The sequence below is a fragment of the Ailuropoda melanoleuca genome, chromosome 7, assembly GCF_002007445.2.
Source record: "Ailuropoda melanoleuca isolate Jingjing chromosome 7, ASM200744v2, whole genome shotgun sequence".
NCBI lineage: Eukaryota > Metazoa > Chordata > Mammalia > Carnivora > Ursidae > Ailuropoda > Ailuropoda melanoleuca.
Window position 1 is genome coordinate 118,279,894 of NC_048224.1, and position 6,404 is coordinate 118,286,297.

Sequence of the window (6,404 nt, forward strand, 5' to 3'; positions counted from 1 at the left end):
AATTACTATCACCCTCACCTAAATAAACACTATTTTTAGGAAATATTTTAGGTCTACTCCGGTATTTTTAACAGAAATAATTTATTACTATATTATTTGAAACAATAAGTCTTTGCTTAACGTCTCTAACATTCTTACCAATACATTTGCTCTGCATTCCTTGTTACATCGTAGACATTCCATCTAAAATGATTTTCTTTCTGTCTAAAACACATCCTTTAGAATCATTTAGTTCAAAGTTCCTTTAGAGTACGTTTACTTTTAGTATTTTTACATAAAGTCTTATGTCTTAAAGTTTTCTGCTTTTGTTTGAAAATGAATTCATTTTTCCATCATTATTGACTTTTTTATAAGGTATTCAATTACTTATCAGCAGCTCAATGTGACAACACTTATGTTCTGTCTTCCATTGTTGCTTTTGAGAACCCAGCTTTGTGTGTAATTGCCACTGATCTGAAGATAATCTCTATTTTCTCTTTCTTTGGTGGTCTGAAGTAAACTAGAATGTATCCAGGTCTGTGTGTGCACCAGTATGCCTGTGTGTGTGTATGTGTGTGTATTGTTTATTTGAATTGTAATTCATTAGATTTTCTTTTCATTACTGACCTTTAAACTTATATTTTACATATCATTTTTTTCTGTCGGGTATTCTGCATAGTTTCTACAGTTTTAACTTTAGCTAATTATATCTTCTGATGTGCTAAATCTTCAGTTAATTTTAATTATTGCATTTTTTATTTCTGGAAGTTTTGTTTGTGTTCTTCTATAGTCTTTGATCCCTAATTTATATATTTTAACTTCTTGTTTCTTCTTAAATGTATAAAACATTGTCATTTAATGTTTTCTGACTGATAACTCCAATATCTGAAAGTATCAATGGCCTTCTTATATGTCCCACCCTTTTTTTCTTAATGATTTTTTATTCCTGTGGCCTTGATTTCTTGGAGGTTCAAGAACTTAGTTTTATGAAAATTTTCTTGTAGTAATTTATTGAAGGCTGAGTAGAATTTTAGTTTCTGTAGGTGGGAAGTGTGTTTGCTTTTGCCACTTATTTTGAGGTGGGAGTGCTACCAACACAAAACCAAATAAAATTAAATATTCAAGTTGGATATTTTGGAATCTTACACCCACTGTGAAAAAATGAAAAATGTGTGAAGTCTGATTTTGTGTTCATCAGTTGTTAGCAGAAATGTTGTTTGTTTGTTGCTTTTAATTTATGTTCCTACCCCACCCACTCAGTGCTAAAGACAATACAGGAGTTTTTGCAGTTAACCTTATTCAGAGGTTTTGTCTGTTTGCTTGTTTGTTTGTTTCAATCATTTGTTTTTACACTGACAGTTTAAGAAGTTGAAAGACAGGCTTTTGCTGTGGTATTTTACTGGATTACCGACTTGGTAGGACTGTGTTTACTCTTTTTTCTCTTATTCTTTTCACAAATTACAGCAGAAATTTATGGTCTCTACAGGTCATAGATACTCTCAATTTAAAAACTAGCTTTTAGATTAAATTACATGATATTTTATTAATTTTATTTCATTTCATTTTGGGATTAACTGATTCTTCTTTTTTTTTTTAAGATTTTATTTATTTATATGACAGAGATAGAGACAACCAGCGAGAGAGGGAACACAAGCAGGGGGAGGGGGAGAGGAAGAAGCAGGCTCATAGCAGAGGAGCCTGATGTGGGGCTCGATCCCATAACGCCGGGATCACGCCCTGAGCCGAAGGCAGACACTTAACTGCTGTGCCACCCAGGCGCCCCTGATTCTTTATTTTCATGCCAGCTTATCAGTGCCCTTAAAATTATGTTCATGTATACTCACATATGTGTTACTTTAATTGGGAGGGTTATTCATAGTATCTGAACCATCATGTTGTTCCAATTGAAGTAAAGAAGTGTGTTATAATTATAGAACCAACCTTTAGGAGATTTTATATAGATATATAAAATATAAAATATATTTATATCCATAAAATATTTATATATAAAATATATGTAGATTGATATATTGATTGAATACATAATATTCAATGTTAAACCAGCAGTGAACATTTTCTTTTAAATGAATAATAAAAATCGTCATAGTTCTGAAACTCTGAATGAAGACCAATAATCAGAAATTGAATAAAATGACAGAAAAAAGTCCCAAAATTATTTTCTGGAGTATTACTGATAAATAGTTATATGTCAAAGTGACATACATTTTTGGCTCAACTAGATGGATGGTGGTGCTATTTATTGAGAAAGCTTATAATGTTTGGCCATATGTTAACACTGAGATATCCCCTCGTATGAATCCTAGGGTGTGCATGTTCTCAGCTAGAAATATAGTCTTTGAATGATCAGTATAGGTATAATATGACATTGCCTAAAGAGATTTTGGAATTCAGGAAAAAAGAGGGGAGCACAGGAGAGATTTTGAAGATAATTCAAAGAGTGAGCCTTAAGGAAAAGAAACTTTTAACAGACTTAATTAGAGGAAATTAGCAAAAAAGATATGAGCATAGTGATCTAGAGAAAAACACATCCTGTTTACCTGGCAGCAAAGAATAGAGAAATTTTCAGGTTGTTGCATCTAATTTATCTGAAATACTAATTAGGATAAGAAGGAAAAGTATCATATGCAATTTATTAAGAGTTAGTTCACCTGTAATATCAGTGACAAATCTTTTATTTTATACTAGACAGAATCAGATTTCAAAGCTGAGAAGTGAATCTATGAACTTGAGAAATAAATATGTGGAGTATAAATAATTCTCTAAAAAGAACTCTTTTGGCATTTGTGCTCATAAGTTTTACAGTTTCTCTTATTGCTATAAATGAACTGTATTTCTCTTATTACTAGAATTTAACTGTGTAGACTCAAAGCTAATTCTGCCCCCTTTCCCTTTGGAGTAAATAAGATTTCATTTAACTACTCAAAGAGTTGCTTCAGCAGGTAGTCATTACTTCATCTTGTATATTATCATTTTAAAACTCTCTACTAGATCATACATATTATCTTACATATTTCTCAGAAATGAAAGGATAAAGTGAATACTTCTCTCAGCTTCTCTCACCATTCCAGCTGCCAACTCTTTCATTTCTTATCTTTCACAATAGGTTTCAAATTGTGGTCTTATTTTCACGTGCATTTTATTTTTCTTGTTCTTTTTCAAGAATTATGATCATCAAGATAAAAAGACATATTGATTAGGGTAAAGCCTAAGTTGATTTAATAAATATATTCTTACCATAATCAAATAATACTTCAGACTCGCTGGGATGACTATAGTCAAAGAGATAGAAAATCCAAGGATGTGGAAATTTATATTCCCATGTGTGGAGGGAATATAAAATAGTATAGTCACTTTAAAAAATAGTCTGTCACTTCCTAAAAAGATTAAGCATAGAGTCAGTGTATAATCCAGCTGTTCAACTCTTTAGTATATATCCAAGAGACATGAAAGCATATATTCCCACACATTTTCACAGAAATGTTCATGGCAGCATTATTCACAATGACCCCAAAGTGAAAACAACCCAATGTCCATCAGTTGATAAACAGATCAAAAAATGTAGTATATCCTACAATGAAATATTATTTGTCATACAAAGAAATGAAGTAATGACAATCACTACAACATGGATGAATCCCAAAAACATGTTAAGTGAAAAAATCCATGCACAGAGGGCCACAAGTTATAAGATCCCATTTATATGAAATATAAAGAATAGGCAAATCTATAAAGACAGAGAGAGGGTAGACTAGTGGTTGCCTGTGGCTAGGGATGTAGAATGTGTATTGTGACTTCTAAAGGGGATGGATTTCTTTTGGTACAATGAAAATTTTTTAAATTAATTTTGTGATGGCTGCACAACTCTGTGAATATGCTAAAAACTGTTTAATTTTACACTTTAAGTGGGTAAATTGTATGATATGTGAATTATCTCAATCTGTCACAAAATAAACAATCAATTAACAGTTAAAGTGTACTCTTCCCAAGAATATTGTGACTTTGTTTCCCAGCACAGGAAGAAAATACCTTTTCCCCAGCTTTTTTTTTCCCCCAAAAAGTAAAACAAACAAAAAAACCCTAAAGTGTTTAACAGCATATTTCTCTCGTGTGTAATATACCTGAGAAGAGTAGTCTATGAACAGACAGATCTGTTCTGCTGTTCATTCAAGAACACACATTTCATCCATCCTGTTATTTTACCGTAACCAGGGGCATTCCCCTGTTATACATGTTCAAACCTTACTCATGGTAACGAGAAAGATACCAGTTAACAGGACTTCTCTTTTTATTTGAAGATGCTGCCCAAGAAGAGCAAAGCTTAGAAGTCATCACCTGATCTAGCATCTTTATAGACCCAACTAATAAACCTTAAATGGGGTAACAGGGTTGATTTTATATAAATAAGTTTTATTCTCCAAGCTGTATAAACTTGTAAATTGCTATGGGTACTGAATATTCATTTAAAAAAGTAAAGTCATACCATTTTATGAGATGAAAATTTGAGATGAATAAAAATCTTGCATTTTGGTAGAACAATTTTATTATATTAAAATGTGTTTGGATATATGAATTAAGATCATCTAGTTATAAAGTACTACTTATTCAACTTGATATTAAAGTTAGTGTAATTGTTTTTCTAGACAATGAATGTTGTCAGTTATATTCCTTAGAATTTTTACTTCACTTTTAATTTTGTTGTTTTTTTTAGATTTTATACACTGCAGAAATCTTTTAAAAACCTTAGAACCTTTGAAAAATTACCTAACTCAAGGTTCCCAAACATGCTTTATAACTTTAAAACCCAGACTCCATTTCAGGAATATTTAAAAGTTTGTCTTTTTTACAAGCTATAACCCAGAGAGAAAGGCCATTATCCTTACACACAAAATGTGCAATTTCCATTATGAGAGAAGGTCTTTCAGTGTTTATTTTTGTTGAAGCAATATTCTTCCTGATCTGTGGAAGTAAGGGTGAAATAGTGTAAAATTTGTGTTTTGGCCTTTTAAAATCTCAGATTTTTTCTCCTTGATTATGTTTTTTGAAAGATTCTGTATGGGTTTATTATTATTATTATTATTTTTTATTTGACAGAGACAGCCAGCAAGAGAGGGAACACAAACAGGGGGAGTGGGAAAGGAAGAAGCAGGCTCCTAATGGAGGAGCCTGATGTGGGGCTTGATCCCAGAACGCTGGGATCATGCCCTGAGCCGAAGGCAGACACTTAATGACTGCGCCACCCAGGCGCCCCATGTATGGACTTTTAAATCAGTAAAGTCAATTAATATCAGATTGTAAGGACACAACATATTTTTCCAGTAAAAAATATATTAGAGAATATTCTAGCCAAAAAGTAAACAAAACAAAACAACAAAACAAAACCCGGAGTGAAAGTCAAAGTAAGTTCTTCTTCAAGTACTACGTAAGTAAACTTAATCTTTGCCCTGGATTTTCCAGAAATTTTGTTTTATAACTCTGGAAAATGAAAATTTTAAGACAATTTGTCCTATTTCTTTTGCATTTACATTTTAAGGATGTAATTTTAAATTAAAGTAAACATTAAAGATAGTGTTCCAAAATGCTCCATGAATTTAAGTGTTTGGTGCCCACCCAACTTATCTCTGATTCCACCCTTTTTCACCTAACAATGGGACATTTGAAGGACTTGTCAGATGACTGAAAGTATATCTCTTACCAACCCTCCTAAATTGGACTGAGATTTAAATAATAAATCATAGGTTATATACATGTGTACATAATGTATATAATTGCCTCTTATGTCTGTTAAAGCTCATATTACAATCCTTATTTTTACAGTTTGGGGTCCTTTTGAGAACTAGAAGCTGATTATTGTGAGGAGAAGTTATTTACAATATATCTCACAATATAAATAAGATTTTTAACTCTTTTATTGTGTATTATAGTTACCACAAAAGACTTACAAGGTTCAGCATTGTTTCTTCATTACCAAGTTGCATAGTAAAGCATTAAACTCCAGAATATTATTTAGAGTTGCTCAAGGTTTGCACCAAGTAAGTGGTAGAATTTTAATGGAAACTCATATTTTCTTTTTTCAATCTTTATTTGAATAATGAGATTGATATAACTTGTTAATTTCACAAGGACAGACACCTCTTGTAGGAAAGAAAAGAGGAACACAGGCAATATATATTCCAAATCTTTGTAGATATGGCAGGGTTTGCAAAAAAAAAAAGGCTTAGGGATAAGAAGAATAACTAAAATATTATTTACCAATACAAGGACAGAGAATGTAGATTCTTCATGAGAACTATTGGTTTCAAAAACTTGTCATTCCAAATCTACTAACAACAACATTGCTGAGGGAGAGGATTTAATATATATATTAATGTATATTAATTAATGTATTATATATATATATATATATA